This window comes from Callorhinchus milii, unplaced genomic scaffold (assembly GCF_018977255.1).
Source record: "Callorhinchus milii isolate IMCB2004 unplaced genomic scaffold, IMCB_Cmil_1.0 Scaffold1, whole genome shotgun sequence".
NCBI classification, from domain to species: domain Eukaryota; kingdom Metazoa; phylum Chordata; class Chondrichthyes; order Chimaeriformes; family Callorhinchidae; genus Callorhinchus; species Callorhinchus milii.
Window position 1 is genome coordinate 48227488 of NW_024704742.1, and position 19132 is coordinate 48246619.

Here is a 19132-nt window from a genome sequence, read left to right on the forward strand (position 1 = left end):
CAAATATACAGTCAATTCACTTTACAGTCTATTCTGTGAAGCGCTTTGAGACGTCGAGAAGACGTGAAAAGCGCTATATCAAATGCAAGGGTTATTATCATTTATATATTTTCAGTGAAATGTAATGATTGCATAGTTATAGGTGAACACAGAAGCCAATTTGCACAGCAAAGTCCCACAAACAGTTATGAACAACTATTGATAGCTGGATAGGTGGATTGATAGCTGGGACAAACTCCTTTATTTTTTAAATGGTGCTGTGAGACTCTTATGGTCCACCTGAACAGGCAGTTTAATGTCTCATCCAAAGGACAGCACCTCCAAAAATGCAGTGCTCCCCTGGCACTGTTTTGGAATAACAACAATTTGCATTTATATTGCGGCCTTCACATAGAGTCAACCCATCCTAGACTGCGTGAGTTCTAAGACCTGAAGTGGGGTTTGAATCCCAAACGTTCTGACTCAGAGGTGAGAGAGTGTTACAAAATAAGCCAGGCTGAAACCTGCAAAAAACATTATCATGTCACTTAGACAAGCTTCCCAATGGACTTGTAGCTAAAAACCACTAGACCCTACAAATTGGAAGGTTTAAGGTTCAAATCCCAGTCTCAAATTAGATGATTTCAGCAGGGGCAGCAGTTGGGGCATGACAAATGGTTTAGGGAAGGGGGAAAGTCAGCTCAGGTTCCTGATCACTATCCAGAGACTCTTGCTTCTCGATGCACATATGTAAACATCAGATAAGAACAGGATTGACAACAATGACCAGTCGAATAACTTGCCGACACTTACTGTTGTCAAAGTTCACACAAGAATCATTGCTGCTTTGGTGAGGTTTCAGAGTGTGAAATAGTGCTTGTGGAATTAGAACCGGTAGAAGGGACAAAAGGAGTCCAAGGCTTCAGGAGAGGCGGTGAATGAGGGAGAGAAAATTTGAGGAGCAAAACGTGTGGAGAAAGACAATAAAGCAGCATATGGAGGATGTTGAACTGAGTTTCAGCAGTTTCAAGAAGGGTACAGTACTATATAATAGTGACAATAGCCCTCTAATATATACATTATGTGTATGAAATGCAGTATGTGATGTGATAATTATTAGCAGTGACCATTAACACCTCACATAATAGATTTTATACCATTTTATGTGCACAACATGCAATCCAAGGCCTGCATTCAAGAGACCAAAATAGCATAAGATATTCTTACTCCCTGTAGTCACTGTGATCTGGGTCTATTTTAGCTGGTTAAAATTCTACATTGATGTTGTTGAATGTGTATACGTTTTTCTGTGAAATTAAAGATCCAGTAGTTTTTTTTTATATGAATCTTTTTCCCTAACTATATTATTCCCATTCGAAATATTGAAAATTTATTATTCGACCATTATTTTTAAGCACCAAGCCTACTTATATATAATGCCACATGGTATGGGATCCTTTTCTTCAGCATTGTCAATCTAATAACCCACTTAACCAAGATGCCAATTCTAATCACTTTATTCCTGTGGGTTCCACCATTTAAGCTTCATAAATCAGATAATAATCCTTGCATTTGATATAGTGCCTTATCAAGATATACTGTAAAGTGAATTGACTGTATAATTTATAGGTGAAACGCAGTAGCCAATTGTGCACAGCAGTGTCCCACAAACAGTCGTGAATTTAGTGACCAAATTATTATTTTTTTTGAAGGCATTATTACCAGTGGTAAAAGCGATCCGCTTGTTAACCAACAACCGGGTTCCTACTTACTGCAAGGTGAACAGAGGCATTTGGAATAAGGAAACTTGGCCAATATTTGGTCCTGTCAGGAATCGAACCCGGGTCATCTTGCTTGCGAGGCGAGCGCTCTAACCACTAAGCTACAGAACTCACCATTTAAGCCCCACAAATCAGATATACTGGAACCCCAATATCATTCAGCATTGTTTCATCCTATTGACTCCACATTCCAGTATTCCCATTCCAGTAACTCATACATAAAATTCAATTTATCACCAGTTTACCCTTTAACTTCATCAATCTGATAAAACAGAGTGACATGACTATTGTCATAATCCATCTTTCCTAATTCAAGATTTGGAAATATTGAATGCATGGGTGGCAATTGGTGTAACTAGCCGGTACATGGTGTGCCAGCTGTTTTACACGCTGAAAGAACAATTGACTGATATCTGGATTGGCAGATCACTGCAACATCACTTCACGTTTTTTGCGCATGCAAAAGCAGGAAGCGATATTTGCAGCAAGCATACAAACCAGAAGTTGGCCTTTGTTTTTACAGCACAGCAACCTAAAATGGTTGACTTCCTGGTCAATAGGCTGCCACTGACATTATTTCCTGTTATACGCTTGAGTATCAAAGCAGGAAGTGACACTGATGATGACCTAATGATTCAGGTATTGGCCATTTTAGTGCGAAAAGTCAACCCGAACATGGCAAACAAGTGGGCAAGTTAGTCACATGCGCAATGAATGGGGAGCACAGTACAACTGTGTTTTAAGCGAATTGTGAAATGCATTATAACGGGGCTGTAGCAGGGCTGCACTGAAACTGGCTTTGTAAACTGTAAGAATTATATTCAGATGATGGTCAGCAGTTATATTTGTATAAATTCTCACAAAACACTTTTTTTTGCACACAACAAAGATGTTTTGGGGAAGGAAAAGCTGGATAAATTCATAGAAAAAACATTCAAAAAAATCACAACAATGTTAAACAATTATTAAACCTTTTCAGTTAGTTGTTACACATCTATAAAAGCCAGCAACTCTTTCCAGTTGACAGTTGACCTCACCTTTAATGAGAAGCTTGCACCAAGGAAACCTAAGGCAACATTAGGTTACTGATTAACCAGATGTACCAGTGTCTGACTTGTACAAATCAGTCTTCTCAGGGCCTGAATGTGGCAACATGGCAAGTCAAACAACTGTCCTATCTGCAAATTCTGCACAATACCCCTACAAAGTGGAGCAATATGTTATGATACCCTCCACCCTAACTCTCCCTCTTCCCTTGCTCAATCTCTCCCTTACTCCCTCCCTTACTCCGTCCCTCCCTCGTTTCTTCCCCTGAACTTTGGAGCAAGGATAGACTTTTGGAGTTAGATAAAGAAATTAAGCTATCCAATTTACTGCTGGGGAGAGTTGCTCATTGACGTCCCACCGGGGTTAATAATTTAAAGCAAAAAAATGGTGTAGCAAACCTCATTTTATGATACAATACCCTATTAACCCTTTCTTTTACATCATTTCGAGCTTTCATTTGAAATACTCTTTGTTGACTTTATGTTGGATTTAAATTGAATGCTGCACCTGAAGGCGGATTTGTTAATTCCTACAAATCATAATTGTTCAATTATGGTTTTATCTATTCACCCAACACACAGATCTATCTGATGCGATAAGTCTTCATTATAAATCCTTACCTTACCTAAAGACGACAACGTCTGCAAATCTTATCCAAACATTATCATTATTATGCAAAATGTTATCATAATAGTACTGAAAAAGTCATTAAGGAAACAGTGCACATAAAATCCTAAAGAATTTTGGTAAATCCTCTGAAACACTTGCATCTGAAATACCTGTGTAAATCACAAGATCGGTTTGGTTGAAGAAGACCTTCGGCCCATTTAATCTCATGCTTTCACTGTACCCACATTATATAGCATCAAGCAGTTTTTTTTTAAAAGAGTGCAACATTCTGGCCTCAACCAACTTTCCTGGTGATCTGTTCCAGCCTTAATTGCCTTCTGGATAATGAAAATTTCCTGTTCTGGAATTACCCTTTGCAACTCTAAGCCTATGTCCTCTTGCTCTACTGTCACTGTCTCTATTGTTTCGTGTTTACTATTTCAATCCGTTTTGAATACCTCTATGAGGTCTCCTCTGAGATGACTCCTTGTAGACTCAATACTGAAGAGCCCTAACTTGTCTAATTGTTGCTAATAGTTCATTCCTCTGACACTGGGGTAAACAGCTACTTCTTCAACTGTCACTTGCTGTTTGTATTAAAATAACGTACCAAGCTTACTGCATGTAGCCACCTGCCTTTACTGTATTTAGGTTATGGATTCCAATTTATTCTGATCTGTATCTTATACCTTAAAACTATTAACTCTTCTGCAAGGCAAACTAAACAGCCACACACACACCCTTTCCTTCAACATCCCATCTCAGCTTCTTTAACTGAGCAGCTTCTTTGCACAATAAAAATGGTTTCATTTTCCATTAACTTTGGAAAGACTTGACATTGTAGACAAATGACTGGCACACAGAAATTAACCCCAGAGTGTTCTACCTCAATTTTCTTCAAAAATGCTACGTTATTTTTTGAAAAAGTTAAATCTGCTGTACCTTCGGTTCCCTGTATTCCTTGGTTTTCAAGTTAGTCTGAGGGAGGACTGACACTTTGGTCAAAGAGCACTTTCTTCCAGATCATGAGAACTGTGCAACACTGCACTTATGCCTCTTTATTGGTCAATAATCCTTGGCTATTTAAATTCCTGAGAAGTCATTTGCTGAGGGCATTAGGGGAAAGCTTTGGTGGGTGGGGCAGGTGTAGAACAACCTGCTGCTACAGATTCATAATCAGTTTGAAAATTAATGGCAACCCAACTGTAACGAATGGATTTGAGGACGTCAAATCAAACCGTGAGAAGCGAAAGGGGGGAGCAATGAAGCCTTGACATTTCCAACAAAGATGAGATTTTTTTTAAAGGAGCGTTTTGGTGAACACGTCAATGATGGGAGAATTAATAATATACAAATGGCCTCTCCCTGCATTGTGCAAACTAACATTTGGTAGGAATCCAATAAGATAACCAACAAAAAATAAATTAAATGTTTATGATCTGTTCGTGAAATCTCCTTTTTCTACTTCTATCCTCATTTACAGACTATTTCTCTCCTATCTCCATTATGTTTTCTCAGCGCTCTCTGCTGTAGGTCTCCACACGATTGCTCTGTGAGCTCCCACACAACAATTAAGATGCTGCGATGAAAATAATTCTTGTGGTGAAGGAACAAGCTTATCTGAGTACTATGTGCAGTTTGACTAACAAGTAGAGTGGTTGGAAAACAAACTGCTCTAATTTTGTAAACTAAATTCTTCCACGTACTTGGACATGTATGAGGATGACCACCAATTCTATCTCTCTGCCCCACCCTTGATTCCAGGACCGGTTTACTTGCCTCTTCCCTTCATAGGCTACAGACTATCCAGAACTCTGTATCTCGTGTCCTTTCCCACAATGGGCTCTGTGTGGCCAGGATTGGGTGGAGCCTATCACTCCATCCTGGCCTCACTCCACTGTCTCCCCATCCCCCAGCAGATCAAGTTTAAGATCCTCATCCTAACCTTTAAATCTCTCCGTGGTTTTTTGCCCCAACCTACCTCTTTAAGGTCCGCCTCAAGACCTTTGACCATGCTTTCGATCTTTTTCTCCCCCTTAACGCCCTCAGCCCTAACCCTTAGCTCGGTTGCAAACCCTGAACTGTCCATCGCGCCTTTGGATGTCCTCCCAGATTCTATCAGGAGCTGGATAGATGTTAGGTGAACCAAGCAATACAAGACTCTATAGAAATATAAATTTGTATTGTATTGAATAGTGTGGTGGACTGGGAGAGCAGAAAAGCTGATTCATGACAGTAAAAACAGTCTGTACAACAGTGACAGTAAACTGGGCCCCAGCAGCACTTAGCCAAAGCAAACAGCACACCTTTTTAGGCAGCCAAGAGCCCAATCAGACCCAAGACACTGCTGCACATTGTTTGGGATATAACTCACAATGTGTCCAGGAGTCCTTGTCAGTTCAACGGGCAGCAAAAAAAAAAGGCAACCACGCTAGAAATGATTCATTATTAGTGCTTGCAACCTTAAACAAACAAGGCATACACATCTGATTGGCTATTACCTGGAAGCTTTTGATTGTGCTTTTATATAATGTAAAGATGAAATACATTTTTGCCAAGGTGTTTCATCATAGTTAAATCGTGACAAATAATTAAAGATTAATAAGACAATAGATGAGAAGGGGGAAGGTGAACAGATAGTCCAGATCAACTATTTGCACAACAGAGTGGGGAATACAGTACATGGAAAAGGCAGTTCACCGAAGGCAATCAGTGTCAGCAGATTCTAACAGGAGCTGGATAGATGTTAGGTGAACCAAGCAATACAAGTCTGTAAGGGATACTCTGTGAAGCTTGATAACAGCCATAGAGACAGTGATGGTCTTTTCTGGTGCTGTACTTGTTATTTATCTACTTCCCAATATGAATTCATGGGGGAGGAGCAAAGAAATGTAATACAGGAAAACTCGCATTATTCTGATCTGTATAAATTGTATAATCGCCTAAATCGTACATCTGCTCAAGACCCTTTTCAGAATTTATATTCTATGCAAGTTTGAGAAAACTCATACTTTGCATAAGTCATATTAAATATATGGTCCCAAGTGATGTTCTCCTGATGTTTACTGTATTACCATTGGTAAATTCTCCGACCCCCCCTTCACTCACCCCATTTTTGTGAAAAGCATCCCTTGATGCTTTAACAAAATTGGTGTACAATATACTCATGTTCACAAAAATGTAATCACATGTTTGTTTCAGCTCTGGGTTTGGCAGACTTTTCCCAGTGCTATATATATGCTGAGATTATATAGAGATCATAGTAACCAGATGTGATGGAGATTCCTTTTAAGGGCCTTATCCTAAACACTCCAAGGCCAGCACTGTTGGAACCCCAAAATATCTAACACCCGTTGAAGAGATGGAGGGAAATGGACTTGCCCTTCAGATCTTCTGGACAAGCCATTGGGCAGCTATGGCTGCATTGGACAACCGTAGCCAAAAGCAAGTCCCTCACAGCAAGCTCAATCATAATCAAACCTCTCCTTTGCCCACTTGACTTTCGTATGGGAAAAGCCTTTCGGCCTGGCCATCAGTGGACGTATGATGGAGGAATCCAGCCATGTGGTACTATATAGCCTGCTTCAGTTGTGATTCAGCTGTGCCACAAAGGTAAGATATATCATGTTCACAGCTGAAGCAAGAAACATTCCTAAAGAATTGGGGTTGAATTCACCTCCCCTCAAATTCTGTCAATGGGTGAGAATTCCAATCATAGTTTCCTTTCCTGGAGTTAATACCAGTGGTCTGTCAATATTAAATCCTTCCCTTTCCTATCTGGTCAGCTACTTTTAACCTACTCAGAAGACTGGTTGGGTGGGTGGGAGAGAAGAGGTGGCCAAGACAGAGAGTTGAATAATCAGTTTTTTTCTTCTTCTCCTGCTAAGGTAGTATCAATGGAACAAACCGTCTCCATTCATTTTTAGCTGCATTGCAAAGACTTTGAGCACAGGCGCCTGTAAAATTCTGAACTTCAGTCTTAATTAGAACTACCAAAAATCAGCTTTGAAATGAAGACAGAATTGTATAGAAATTTCCACAATTTTGCACAATGATAATCCTAGCATTTTAAGACTAAATGGTCTTACGACTAAGACTACGTGAAACTTTGGGCCTCTGGAAGGAACTTTAACACAAAATGATGCCACTATAGATTGTGTTGCCATGATGCATTGAAGCTAATACTGCTCTTCAGCACAATAAGGCTCTATTACCAGTGAGTCACAGCACCACAAAAAGGACACACAAAACAAGCCCCCTCAGCGTCTCATACAACAAAAGCAACAACAATGGTAATGAGCTGCAAAATATGTAAAGCATTTCATGGTTGTTTGAATTAGTTTATTATTGATTTAGTCCAGCATGAAAAAATATTTACTTATAATACTATGAATGCACTTAACAAATGGATTAATTTGCCTGCGAGTTAAACACAGCCTTTCTTTGGAATATGTTAATAGTTTTTCCTAATAATTTGGTCAGTTCGCATTGGTTAAAGGTGATAAGGGCAGATACTTTTCCCCCAAGTGATTTATTTTATTCTTGTCTTTTTCATGCTATATTCTCTCGCTGGTCCAAGGGCAGACTGCAGAGTAGGTGTCTCTCTTCTAACATTCGGACTCTCTGAGCAGCGGGACAGAGGGATAGAAGCATAGCAACAATAGTAGGCTATTCAATTTGTTGAGCCTGTTCCACCCTTAACAATACAGCAACAGTTTAATTTGATCTTCCTGCCTTTCCTCCATATGTGTGAATATCCTTAACTGCCAATTATCTATCGATCTCTTGAAAAACTCAATTGGCTTTCTGAGGCATTTGTTCCATATCCTCATGACACTTTGTGTAAAGAGAGGAGCCCAAATGTGACTCGGCCTCCAATTTTCCACATCCTCTTCGTGGGTAGTACATCACAGCACAAGAGCTTTACCCCAAAACATGTTCAAAACTCTTAAGGCTACAAATATTTTTTACATATATTTGGTGCTTCCAAAATATCTTAACAGGTGCATGATTTTCTAACAAGTCCAGCCATTTCTGAATTTAGACAAGGGAGGGGAAAATTAGTCAGGGTTCCCATTCCTGTTCGCCATCCAGTAACCCGCTACTAGAAATTGCATTGTGTTAATGTAGGGTAACGACACAATCAAACTCGATAGTAAGGCTTCAATGGATGAATAACTTAGCAAGCCTCATACATGGTCACTTTGGGTAGAGATACCAGCACCTGTGGAACTATAACTACTCCAGGAAGATCTTGTGTGTTCAGGAGTGGACAGGAGAACATTGTACATATTTTGCAGAAGTTTTGCAACCTTAAAGTATTTTAGCACATTGATGCCATTTCATAACTTTGCTCTTGCTAGTAAACCATAGCCACCGTTTACGTGTGAGTGTAGGCAGAGAATGTCATTGAGCAATTGGATTAATGTTAAGAGCAATTCAGTCCACATTCAATGCTACCCACATATCACCAGCAGGAGTCTCTGGAGAGTGATCAGCAATGGTTACTGTATCTGATTTTGTTTCACCCCTTGGCCCAGAAATAACTCCAGTGGCGTGGCACTGGTATCCCTGAACCTGCTTATATCAACAAACTCAGCCAGGCTGACCTCGGGGGCACTAGACAAATCCTTAAAAAGAGTTAGCTTATAGAGGTATAAGGAAGAGGCAGGTAAATTGGATTGAAAGGATTACTCTTGATTGCTCTTGATGGAGCCAGCACTGATATGGTGCTGAATACTTTTCTCCTCTGCCATAAATTTCCATGGTTCTATGGGTCATAAAACCTCCTGATCCTGACTGTCTGTATGATCATGTGGGGCATTAAGCCACCAAGAGCTGCACCAAACATTTAATAATGATCCTTACATTCAAAATAGCTCCTTATCATGTTGTTGAGACGTCTCAAAGTGTTTCACACGATATAATTATTGTATATTTGTAGGCAAATGTGGCAGCCAATTTGCGCACAGCAATTGTTACACCACAAACAGCCAATGTTATCTGGAGCATTGTTGGCCAGGACACTGGGAGAAACTTGTTTCTCTTTTTGAACAGTGCTATGGCATCTTTAACGTCCCCCTGAACAGACAGAAGGGAGCTTGTTTTAATGTCTCATCCAAACGACAATGTACAAATAGTACTATCAGTACACTAAAGGAATGTGTCTTTGTGAAAACATCTTGGGCAAACTTTTTTTGTAGATTAACATACAATCCACTGCCAGGGGGTAAATCACATTGAAACCCATTGTCTGCACATGTTGCCACCAAAATGAATATAAAATGAGGTAGGGCTTGTCCAGCTCCTCCTCCTTCCTCCAGCAAAACAAGCTTTGCTAAATTGTGTTTTAAATGGTTCGTTGCCTCTTGGGCCCTTTAAATATGACTCTGTTAATCTACTCAGACACTTGGAATTGCACAGACAGCCAATGATAAATCAGAGAGAAAATCAGCTTCCCTGTGGGTCCGGTATTCATTCAGCATCAGTATAGAGCAATTATTAATAGCGTCTTTTCAAAAAAAATTATCTCTGAACTCACAGAGCTCATTGACCCCCAGTGAGACACTATGATGGAAGGAAGTGGAGATTCTGCCATGTGACTGATCAGCCATTGCCAGTTGCTGATGGGAGCCCCTTTTTGCGGGCTGACTTGTGCTGTGAAGGTCAGCCTCTGTTTAAAGTGGCTCATTTATTAAAGCAGGCGTGGTTGTTTTGAGAGCACGGGAGAGGGGGTGCGGGATATGGGACTTGAAACTTTGTCATGTTGCTGCAGTACAATGAAGATCTCAGTCTACTTTTCATTAAAAAAAACAAGATTCACCATTTAAGGGTGCAAAATAGTACATAAACCAAATTTTTTTTCCTGTTATTCCTCGAAAGGATTGTTCCAAACCATGATGGAATCACAAAATGGTTAAGGCATTTAAGCGCTCCGAGACACCACCCGGCATGAAGAGTGCTATATAAATGTAAGTTGTTGTCGCTGTTGTAGCAAGAGGCCATTCAGTCTGATATCTGTGCTGTTAGCTCCTCCCTGGAAACATCTGCTGTACTGTAATCCCATCTCTTGCTCAGTTCCCAACCCTATTAACAGTCTTTAGCCACTTTCTTTTTAAATGCTGTTTTGTATTTGGCTTCACCATATTCAGCCATTTGTTCCATGATAAATTTTACGATTCTAACAATCTGGGGGGGAACTGAAAAAAATAATTTAAAAAAGCATTTTAGTAAATTGGATCAACTGTTGACATTCTTAGCCCCAGTTTTCTTCCTTCCTGTAAGGAGACTGATTCATACCTGGATACAGATCCTCTGGCACCAGCCACTAACTCACCCAAGTGAGCGCTCTCCGTGTGTGAGGCCATACCTTTGTTGTTGCACTATTGAACTCACAGCCAAGCCTGATTCTGTCCTCCCCAGTGAAACCTACATACAGGGGAATCTGTTACAATGCACTGAGTATAGTGCATCCTCGCTTTTAGCAATAGTGTTTGTTGAATGGAAGTAAGGGAAGTGACATCAGTATGCAATATGTACCATTAGTGGCACTTAGTGCACATAGGCAAATTACAAACAAACCATTTTTGCACTGTGCTTGTAGCGCAGCCTCTGAGCTATTGGAGCCAGAGGATATAACAGGGTCTCCCTGTATGTACATACTAACAGGCGTCTCTGGATAGTAACCTTGAACTGCTGGCGGCTGCTGCTGCACTCCCCCTCTCTAACCCAAGGCCATTGAGGCTAATAATGTAGTTTCACCCAAACTGCTGACCCAGATGAGATCAATCAACTAACTCAGTACAGATCAAGTTTTGAACCTAAGAGCTTGGTAGTCTGTATGACTCAGCACTTTTTCAGGCAGCAAAGTTACTAAATGAGCTAATGAGAGAAAACATCTTTGTAATAACTAGACACTTGCAGCAAACCACACATTGTTCCAGTTGCATCAGGTAAATTCTAAATACTGAAGCAGCATAACAATGTGATAAAAAACAAGATAATTAAAACATAAAATTGTACTCTTAGTTTATTTGAATAGGTAACTGGGTCTGTTGTCTGGTGATGCAGATGACCAGAATTTCCAAAATGTAACTGTGTATCATAGATCTATTTTACATCAAAGGTGCAAAGTGACAATTTACATAGGTAAATTTAGCATTCAAGCCTTGACCTGGGGTAATGCATGGGAAAGAAATGTATTTAAATTTGGGCCATTTGATACTATTTCAATATCCTCCCACCTCAACTCTGCATGTTTATATTGACATTGTTTGGGATCAATTCAGTGGCAAACCCACTTTTGTTGGCCACTTTGCTGTGGTTTTGCTTCAAACTTAATAAATTGCCGTTTCTCAGCCCAATTTAGAATTTAAATGTGCCGAGAGGAGCTTTTTTCAAATGACAGACGGCCTGGGGTTGGAGCTGTGCCCTCTAAATGGGAGTCCAATGCTCTGCCTCTTTGGCAAGCTGCCAAAGGCAAAGCAGTTGCTAAGTGAATAATTGTACAACCGAACTTAATCCACAACAGAAAAAGCTAAGACTTGTGCAAGATTTTTTTCATTAAGCCAACAGCAGCCTCTCAACAAACAGGTGAAGCCTTTTGTAGGGACTGAGTTTGACAAATTTGTGCAACTTTGCAGAAATGAGACCAACGCTATAGAACCCGGACAAAATTGATGCAGTTAAAGCAACATCTTATGAAAACCAAAGCCTAGGTCCTCATTGTAAAATAAGGTGTCAGCCTGGCTAGGTTAGTAACTTCTGAGTCAGAAGTTGTGGGTTCAAACCCCCACATTGAGATTTTGTACTCACATAGTCCAGGATAAAAATGTACACTCCAATGCAGTGTTGAGGGGAGGTGCTGAATTTTTGAAGGTGTTGTCCTTCGGGTGAGACGCTAAACCTATCTGCTTGTCCAGATGGATATTAAAGATTCCATGACACTATTTGGAAAGAGAGGGAATTTGCCCCAGCGTCCTGACCAACAATCCCCCAGATAAAATTGTTCATTCACTTCATGGCTATTTGCGGGATTTTGCTGTGCGCAAATTGGCTGCCGCGTTTACTTACAAATACACAGTCAGAAATACAATTTAGAATCACTCTTCAATGCAGAATTGGGGGAGTACTTCTTTGTCAGTGTTGCCATCTTTCGGGTGAGACACTAAACCAAGTAAAATCCTGTGAAGTGCTTTGGGATGTCTACAAACTTATAAGGTGTTAGAATGATCCTTGCATTTTTGATAAAGCGTCTTATTGTGTTAGTGAGACATCTCAAAGCCCTTCACATAATATACTATAAAGTAGTGTGTGTATGTGTGTATTTGTATATCAAGTACAAAGATTCATTCTTGATCATTCACATTCTGTGCTGTGTATAAACTGGTCATCAAGTTTGCTGACCAATACACAATCATTGACAGCAATTACCCATGAAATGCTTTGAGACATTTTAATATTGTAGACGCTGTATCAAAAGCAAGATTTACCATTGCTTATTATGAAGAAAGCTGGTTATAGATTCCACAATTTATACCCCAATGAAACATGACACATTTTTTGGTGCAATTCACATTAATGGGAATAATGTAGAGCATTTGCTGATATGAGTTAAGTGCCACTCCACCACCTTCAAAGTAATTCAAAATGTTTTCTTATGTGCTTATGCTTATATAACTAACCCAAATGCATTTTCAAAGTATGAAAAAAATACCTTTAATATCAGAAATATAAATTTACAGCACAGAAGAAGGTGGTTTGGCCCATCGGGTCAAATTCAATTTTTTCATTAGCACAGAGTTGAACTCTGTAAAAGTTACTGAATGGAAGATGGTTAGTGGTTTAGTCCACATCATAGGGTGCATTGCTTGAAAAATACTGGTGGCCGACCGGAGAGAAAGGGATTGAAGCTGGGCCCTCAGGAGAGGGAGGGTCTGTGTCTGAGATGTCAAAGGGGCAGGTTGCTGAAACATGGCACAACAATGAGCGATTCCTGGAGAGGCGGCATTAGGAATAATGGTCATTCAGTGACCGGTGCCTCTGGAAATACACCCCACTAGGAATAAAAATGATTCAAACACCTTCAGGAGAGGAGAAAAAGCTATTTAAAAATCAGATTAAATAGTATTTAAAGGGGTTGGGGAGGCACTACCAAGGTACTAACGAGTGAAGCACCATGAGAAGGTGACCTCATCAGGAAAACTAGCGTACAGAGAGGTACTGACCCTGACACAATGAGGAAGCTGCGTTTTAATATTGCTGAATGCAGCCCATTCAACTTGAGCGCTTCAGCGATTGAATCAGCTAAAGTGGCAGAGGCTTTGTGAAAAAGTATGCGGTCAACTAGTTTTCGATGCACAACCCAGGGATACAAACACAGAGTTGCATCACTCGAACATGGCATCATTGTGAGAAAAATCAATGTGTGGCTGTCCCTTGCCATTCCCTGCATTTGTTTCAATTCCCTCAGTCAATCAAGTGTAACAGCTACTCCCAGCCAGTTTTGCTTGGGGTTTAATTGAGTACTCAGTTTTAACTGGAAATACAATAAAATACGACTTCCACTTATAATAGTGCCTTTCACGTTGGGAGGATGTTCCAAAGCCACTTGCTAATTCTGTCTGGGCACTTGAGCTACATGTGGGAGCTGAGTGGAGGAGTGAGGAGGGGAAAGATGACTGAAAGCATTGTCAAAAAAGGTACTTTTTTTTTTAAAAAAGGAGGTACAAACCAAAACGAAAGTTACAACGTAACAGAGCGAAACAGTACCTTTAAATTATTTAAGTGCTTTAACAGGAGAACGGAAGGCGAGATTTCAATCTTTAAGCTGTGAAAACTAGATTTTTCTTGTGAATTGGAATCCTATCCCTCGGTGCATTTGCTTGGTAATCCGTTCAGTGAAATAGATTAAAGAAACTTTACAAAAAATAACTTATTCCACTTGTAGTGTGGCTCCATCTTGTAAAGCAAATTGTTTGCATTTCCACCATTTTGTAAACTACTCCCTCCTCCTTGCCTGGAGTTTCTTGTTGCAGCTCATCCGATTTCTGTCCAAAATCACCTGTTCCCAGTCCGCTGGCCTTACATTCCCAGTTGCCTCGGTGTGTCTTGAGAAAGCAGTGTGTGTCCAATCACCCTCTGACTTCCTTCTCACTCTCTGAAGGAAACAGGTGCCTCACCTCGACTGGCGGTGTTTAGCAAACAATCTGGCTCAGTTGGAAAAATCAGTACTACATTGAGAACTCCAAGCGAGGTTCCCGTAACAAATCACAATGCTGCTGGCTACTGCAGCAACGTGTTGATCACTAATACCTCAAGGGTAAAGTCTGTGACCTTCCTTAATCTGTGCCCCGTGTTAACAGGAACATGTACATAATCACCATAAACTTCATCCCGATATTTCAAATTCATTTCAAATGCAAAACTACAGTCTTAGGTCCTGTTGCCAACTCAGCAAAACATCTACGCCTAAAATGAGACACAATGTCAATTGTTCCAGTGTGTCCAAACACAGCCTGCAGGTGCTATCTAGCATTCCAGGGCAGAGTAAATCGAGCTCCAACCCCAACTGGATTCCTATCAATTTCTAATAACTAAGTCAGGGTCCATTAACATTCTACGACCTGACTGTGGTAGATAAAGCTGTTAAAAAAGCTTACGGGATTCTAGGCTTTATAAATATGGGCATAGAATACAGAAGTCAGGAAGTTACGATGAACCTTTATAAAACACTGAGTTTAGACCTCAGCTCGAGACTGTGTTCAGTTCTGGGCCCCACACTTCAGGAAGGATGTCAAGGCATTGGAGAGGGTGCAAAGGAGATTTGCCAGGATGGTACCAGGAATGAGGGACTTCAGTTATCAGGAGAGGCTAGAGAAGCTGGGATTATTCTACTTGGAGCAGAGAAGGTTAAGAGGAGACTTAATAGAAGTTTTCAAAATTATGAGGGGATTCGATGGGGTGAACAAGGAGAAACTATTTCCACGGGCGGGTGGGTTGGTAACTGGAGGGCACCGACTTAAAATAGTTATTCAGAGAAACAGAGGGGAGGTGAGGAGAATTTTTTTTACATAGCAAGTTGTTTGGATCTGGAATGCATTGCCTGAAAGGGTGGTGGAAGCCGATTCGATAACAACTTTTAAGAGAGAAATAGATAATTATTTGGGGAGGACAAGTTTGCAGGACTATGGGGAGAGAGTGGGGGAGTGGGATTGATTCGGATAGCACTTTTCAAAGAGCCGGTACAGACACGATGGGCCAAATGGCCTCCTTTTGTGCTGTATATTTCTATGATTGTATGAAAACAGATATTAAGTTTGGCATCTGCATCGTACTGCTAATTTCAGGATTGTTGCACAGCCTTAGGAATGAACTTATGTTATGCACATAAGCTACGACCACCATTCTGACTGAACAGCCAATACCATGAATGGACTGCCTGCAGCTTTGTGAAAGACAGAGCATGGAAAGATGTCGCTCGAATCATAGCGGACATAAAAAAGTACAGAAAAAGGGCAATTTGGCCCATTGTGTCTGTGCTGACACAACTCCTCCACTGAAACTATCTTATAATAAAAATAATAATCCTTGCATTTGATATAGTGTCTTATCTCATCATCGACACATTTCAAAGTCCTTCACAGGATTCACTACAAAGTGTAGTAACTATGTATTTGTAGGCAAATGTGGGAGCCAATTTGCACACAGCAATGTGCCTTGAATAGCCATGAAGTGAATGACTAATTTTGTTTGCAGTTCTGACGAAGGGTCGTGGACTTGAAACGTTGACTCACTTTCCTTTCTCCATAGATGCTGCCTGACCTGCTGGTGTTCCCAGAGACTTCTGTTTTTGTTTCAGATTTCCAGCATCTGCAGTATTTTGCGTTTTGTTTGGAGAATTGTTGGCCGGGACACTGAGAGAAACTTCCTTCTTTTTTCAAATAGTGCCATGGGATCTTTAACAACCAGCTGAATAGGCAGTCAAGTTCTAAGTTTAATGTCTCATCTGAAGGATGATACTGCCAATAATGCAGCAGTCCTCCAGATCTGCACAGTATTTTCTATATTATCCTTTAATACAGGGCAACCTTGTTACGTGGATATGTGTGTCCAAGATCTCAAACCCCTGATCTACCAAGATTCCTGCTCCCCTGAAACCCTTGCTCCCCCCACTCCCTGAGTCCTTGCTTCTCACAGATACCACTGCACTGCCATCTTTAAATTTGTGCCCAACGCTCTCTCTGATCTGCCACTATTCAGGCAGAAAACCTGGAGGGACAATTTCATTTAGTGGGTTTCCTGATCTGCAGGATTGAAGGGCTGCTTTTAGGCTGTTATCTATACATCGAGCATTTCGGTGAAGGGTGCTTCGGGTGACTCTAAAGCATCAGTTTATCTCACGGTGGAGAGGGAGGATGGGGTCTGGGTGGAGGAGATCCTGTCTTTGGGATCTATCTGTTGAATTGCAGCCGTATTTGTAAACCATAGATGAAAATCTCAATTTGAAACAGTAGAATTTTCCTCAGTGAAGAAAGTGTTTTTTAAAACTGTCCCCCCTCAGGACTGAACCTTGCAGAGCTCAGCGACTTGTCTGAAGCATGGAATCCTGCCAGACCTGCTGTCTGTGACTTTCCAGTTTAGTGAGTGACCACTGATCACGTCCTCACCCTCACCCTCGCTTATTTGCTCACCCTTTGAGTGGCGATCTGAATATTCTTTAGGATTCGTTACATGCTGGTGAAAGGCCTTGAACAGCTTCAAACAACTTTGATGTCTCAGCTGCAGATTAATCGAAATTGTTAGATTTTTTTCCAACAAGTACATTGTATTTGAATATTTTTAGAATTCTGTGTGTACAAATGAAATGATTTTATATCCCCCACTACTCCCATCAAACAAAAAATGATCCTTGCATTTGACAAACATCTCAAAGCACTTCACAAATGCGGTAATTGCTGTTAAGTGAAGTGACTGTGTCCTTTTGGAGACAAAGGCACCATACAATTTGCACATAGAAAGAGCAAAAAAAACACAATAATAAATTGGTCACTTCAATCCACGACTGTTTGTGGGACACTGCTGTGCGCAATTGGCTGCCGCATTTTGCCCACAAATATACAGTCATTTCGCTTTACAGTATATTCTGTGAAGCACTTTGAGACATCTAGGAGACGTGAAAAGCACCATATCAAATGCAAGGATTATATTATTCTATAAAACAGTTAGACTAATTTAATTTGTTTATTTAATGACTAATTTATTTGGAGGATTGTTGGGCAGGATACTGGGAGAAACTCCCTTCTCTTTTCATATACTGGAGTCCTGTAGCTCAGTAGTTAGAGCACTCGTCTTGCAAGCAGGCACCTGGGTTCAATTCCAGGCAGGGTGAAACCTTGGGCAAGTTTTCTTACTCCACACGCCTAATAATAATCCCTCCAAAACAAAATAATAAATTGGTCATTTTTAATCCACCACTGTTTGTGGGGCACTGCTCTGCGCAATTGGCTGCCGCGTTTCACCCACAAATCTACAGTCAATTCACTTTACAGCATATTCTGTGAAGCCCTTTGAGACGTCTAGAAGACGTGAAAAGCTCTATGTCAAATGCAAGGATTATTATTATATACAGTAAAATCCTGATATACGGCCTTATAATGTATATTTGCTAATAAGAGCCATGCCCTGTGCACCCACAGTCACCTTTCCACACACTGACAAAGGCCGATTCCAGTGGGACATTCCTGTCCTGTGCAGTGCGCAAGAAGTGATGCTGGTGGTGTCCTAATGACTCGGAAGTTGGACATTTCTTAGTGTTAGCGGCCAGCTTTCTACGTACAGCATATTGACACCATCTGTCGTGTGAAGTCACGATGCGGGAGGGAATGACAGGTGATCGCACCCCAATAAAGCGGCCTGAAATTTTATTGTTGCCAATTATTACATTAGATTGGGCTTCTACTGTTAGGTGATTGCATCTTTCGCATCCACCTGAGAAAAGGCAGACTAGTCCTCAGTTTAATGCCTTTTCCAAATGATGGTGCCTCTACGTAGCAGCCTATTCATATTTTTTACATTGAATATACTGCATACAGTTCTACACTCCATGATTTATGTTAAGGAAAAAGGAAATTAGTGTCCCTTAAAATCTGTTTGCCAGACTTTGCTGACGTGATCATGAGGGTGAGATGCTAGTACAGCCTTTTATCTTTACAGCCCTTACTGGTTTAAACTAAACCTTATCATTTTACCTGTATCTTTGAACAAAGAACAATGTCTAATTGAAAGCTAAACTTAGCTCAAAGGGATCAATCACATGACCTAAGAGTGATTCAGACCTAGTGGAAATCAGAAGTACTGAGGTAATTTCAAGGAACACAAGCTTGCAAAGACAACCTATTTCTAAACAATTCACTCGATCTTTAGGAATAAATAGATTTAATGTGATGAGACCTTAAACTATTGCGAGTATCCAGTGACACCTTCATCCCAAAAAATATCCCAATTGACCAGTGAAGCTGGTACATTAGCACTGACCAGTAATAATAATATAATATTAATGTCAAAACATCTCAAAATTGCAGCAAAACTTTGTTATGAGGCAGTACTTGGGTTCATAAAATTCCACTGTCAGCGTTTACACATCTTGATATCACCAGTGATATGAATGTGCATGTCCGCAGAAAGCTGTCGGCTACCTTCACTAAAACATGGCCGAA

The 19132-nt window shown here is 40.5% G+C and overlaps 1 protein-coding gene across 9 annotated transcripts in view; it reads right to left on the reverse strand.

Annotated features, from left to right (window-relative positions):
* Window positions 1-19132, reverse strand: part of rbm47 (RNA binding motif protein 47) — a 110845-nt gene that overhangs the window by 14574 nt on the left and 77139 nt on the right. The window contains exon 1 of one of the 9 annotated variants that reach the window (XM_007889144.2): window positions 4359-4430. The exons of the other annotated variants lie outside the window; for them this stretch is intronic. The gene's annotated coding sequence lies outside the window, so the exon portion shown is untranslated. Of the gene's footprint in view, window positions 1-4358; window positions 4431-19132 lie in introns of those variants that run through there. 9 annotated transcript variants of the gene reach the window in all.